A 4102-nucleotide genomic window follows, 5' to 3' on the forward strand; every position below is an offset into this window, starting at 1 on the left:
TCCGTCAACGTCCACGGCGGCCGGCTCCTCCGTCAAGGAGGAGATCATCATCTCCTCCGATGACGAGGAGGAGAAGGCGTCGACGCAGTAGCCGCAGGAGCCATCGCGGCATCGGCCCTGACTCCTTAAGGAGGCCGCTCTAACAGACGAAGATTTCGTCTGTCGGATCGAATTAATGACGGAGGGATCACTCTGTGACATGGGGCCATCGTCGTCGTCCCCGACGCAAGTGAAGGAGAAGCCGACCTCCCCGCCGCGTCAAGATAGAGCAGGCATCCACGCTCCTGCCAGTGAAGGAGGAACCGACCTCGCCCCGCAAGAACCACGGCGTCCAGATCGGACGCCTCGTCAAGGAGGAGCCGGCCTCGCCCCCGCACCATCGCGACGTTCAGATCGGACGCCTGCATTAAGGATGAGCCTGCTCCCCGCTGCGCAACCGCTACAGCCGCATTGACGTGTCGTTCTCTCAGCCGCGCCGCGACCGCCTCGCTGTCAAGGAGAAGCTGCCGCCCGCAATCGTGGTTGGTGCGAGCTAGTGCCGTGCATTGGTGAAGCATGCGAGTCGATGTGTACGTGCGTTCATGGGTTTTCTTTGGTGTCGGCCGGCCGACGGCCGTCCGTGGGATCTAGGATGGTGACCTTCAATGGCGGAGCTTTGTGGGGGCCAACCTGGGCCATGGCCCCCCCAGCTCACAAGAATACATGTATATATTCGTTTTGTGTTAAGTCTATTTTTCACTAAAAATCAGCTGAAAATAATCATGTTTGCCCCCCCTCCACCCCATGGCCCCTCCATGATTTCTACTCAAGCTCCGCCACTGGTGACCTTGTTATCCGTTACATTCATGTGGATCTCGGAACGGAGGTTCATTTTATAAGTCCGTTGTAGTAGTACGTTTCTATATGAATTTTTAGTTTGCTATGAACACAAGTCCCATGCGGTAGTAGTTCGATTCTAGATTTAGGAATTTGGACGGACATGCTTTCATTCAAGGGAAAAAAAGATTGTCATCATCATCAGAGACTGTGTGTGTAATGTATCGCACGAAAATTGTTTCATCGAAACGGTCTACTCAACATTTCCAACGGGGACTCTCAAAAGGGACACAATATTTGTCCGGCGACCGGTTCAGAATTGTCTGTGAACATGGTACACATATACGTCCTCTAAGTGTTCGGGTTCGGCTAATTTCATTTTGATCAAATGCATAACAATATAAAAAAATCAAAGTACGGTGTTTATAGCGCCTGATCATAATTGAAAGGAGACGATGTTCATACTTTTTACATACGCCAAATCACAAAAGTCCAGTCCGTGCGGAAAAACAGGTCTGAGCTTCCTCGCTACTCAACCGTTGACTCCTCCTCACCAGCTGCCTTCTTCTCGTCCCCCTTCATCTTGGCCGCCAAGCGCTTGAACATTTTAACACAGACAGCGCACACGATCATCGCCGCATTAGTATTCAACTTGTACATCCTCATGGTTAACATTTTGATATCCTCAAAAGCGGCCATGAGCTTAATCCTCTCTTCGAGAATGTTCTCTTATATTCATGGTTGATATTCTTCTAGCTCCCTGCCATTACGATGTTAAACCTCTCAACCTTATTTTCCTTTCACGCCAGAGCACTTGACACATGCCTTTTCCTTCTTTGCCAAGATGCCTTCGAACCTCTCTGTTATCTTGGCTTTTGCCTCTTCGCACTTCTCCTTCTCCTTCTTCCATGTTTCCCCCGAAACTCCCTTCTAACTTTCTAGTCTTGGATAGGCCGAGGGTGTCGGGCATTTGCGTGGTGGAGATATGGACTCCCGTAAAGCCCCCTTGATTTGCTTTCGGTTTTGCGAGAAAACTGATAGGCGCAAGCATCCGCGGACCAATATGCCTCCACATTGGATGGCAAAGTGTTCCCGTACAACTTGGTCCGGACAGTTGCGAGCATTTTGAGGATCCGCATTGAAGACTGCCCTTAGAAAAAAGGTTGCTACCCCAGAGGTGAGGAAAAGGGAACCCCCTCCCCTCCCCTACCCTCTTTGAGGATACAAGGTCAAATTGTGTGATCTGCTTCACAATGAACACGAGCCATGGCCTAGGGGATATGGCCGCTCACGCATCACACATGAGCTTCGCTAGCCAACTGTGCACAAGATTATTCTGGGCGTGTGATATGTCTCCAACGTATCTATAATTTTTAATTGTTACATGCTATTATATTATCTGTTTTGGATGTTTTATATGCATTAATATGCTATTTTATATGATTTTTGGGACTAACATATTAAACTAGAGCCCAATGTCAGTTTCTATTTTTTCCTTGTTTTACAGTTTCGTAGAAAAAGAATACCAAACTAAGTCCAAACGGAATAAAACTTTCGCGATAATTTTTCTTGAACCAGAAGACACTCAGGAGACTTGGAGTGCAAGTCAGAAGAGCCACGAGGTGGCCACAAGGGTGGAGGGCGCGCCCAGGGGGGTGGGGCGTGCCCTCAACCTTGTGGGCCCCTCGATGGCCTCCTGACCTAGATCTTCCTCCTATATACTCTTATACCCCAAAAACTTCCAGGGGAGCCACGAAACCACTTTTCCACCGTCGCAACCTTCTGTACCCGTGAGATCCTATCTAGGGGCCTTTTCCGGCATCCTGCCGGAGGGGGATTCGATCACGGAGGGCTTCTACATCAACACCATTGCCTCTCCGATGAAGCGTGAGTAATTTACCACAGACCTACGGGTCCATAGCTAGTATCTAGATGACTTTTTATCTCTCTTTGATTCTCAATACCATGTGTCTCCTCGATGTTCTTGGAGATATATTCGATGTAATACTCTTTTGCGGTGTGTTTGCCGAGATCCCATGAATTATGGATTTATGATCAGTTTATCTATGAATATTATTTGAATCTTCCCTGAATTCTTTTATGCACGATTTGATATCTTTGCAAGTCTCTTCGAACTATCGATTTGGTTTGGCCAACTAGATTGGTTTATCTTGCAATGGGAGAAGTGCTTAGCTTTGGGTTCAATCTTGCGGTGCTCGATCCTAGTGATAGAAGGGGAACCGACACGTATTGTATTGTTGCCATCGAGGATAACAAGATGAGGTTTTCATCCTATTGCTTGAGTTAATTCCGCTACATCATGTCATCTTACTTAATGCGTTACTCTATTTTTCATGAACTTAATACTCTAGATGCAGGCAGGAGTCGGTCGATGTGTGGAGTAATAGTAGTAGACGCAGAATCGTTTCGGTCTACTTAACACGGACCTGATGCCTATATTCATGATCATTGCCTTAGATATTATCATAACTTTGCACTTTTCTATCAATTGCTCGGCAGTAATTTGTTCATCCACCGTAATAATTCCTTTCTTGAAAGAAGCCTCTAGTGAAATCTATGGCCCCCGGATCTATTTTCCATCATATAAGTTTTCGATCTACAATTCTAGTTTCCTATTTAGTTTCTTTTGCGATCTTTTACTTTTCGTTCCATAAACCAAAAATATTACTTTACCTTTGATCCATCTCTATCAGATCTCACTTTGCGAATAACCGTGAAGGGATTGACAACCCCTTTGTCATGTTGGTTGCAAGTTGGTGTTTGTTTGTGCAGGTATTCGGTGGCTTGTCGCTTTGTCTCCTACTGGATTGATACCTTGGTTCTCAAAACTGAGGGAAATACTTACGCTACTTTGCTGCATCACCCTTTCCTCTTTAAGGAAAAAACTAACGCAAGCTCAAGAGGTAGCAGCGTGCCACTTTGCACATGTATCGACCTGGGTCTCCACGTGTGATTAGATTGTTGCACAGATCTTGATCCTAATGATGAAAAGTGTTATGGCGGGGGCTCGTCGAAAGCCGATTCCGACCACAGCCAAAACATGGTTTTAGCCCTTCAATCATCTGCACCATGGCGCTGGACATGGATGGGATCACATGTTTCATTTTCAAAAACCAACATCTTCTCTAGAATGGTCAGGACTAGATTAATTGTGAATTTTATCCATCACACAATCACAATGCTGTCGACTCATGTGCAGGTGAAGATCGGCTTCCACGAGCCCCCGTCAGGCAATCACAATGGTCAAGAATAGATCGACATTTTA

This window comes from Triticum dicoccoides, chromosome 5A (assembly GCF_002162155.2).
Source record: "Triticum dicoccoides isolate Atlit2015 ecotype Zavitan chromosome 5A, WEW_v2.0, whole genome shotgun sequence".
Taxonomy (NCBI): domain Eukaryota; kingdom Viridiplantae; phylum Streptophyta; class Magnoliopsida; order Poales; family Poaceae; genus Triticum; species Triticum dicoccoides.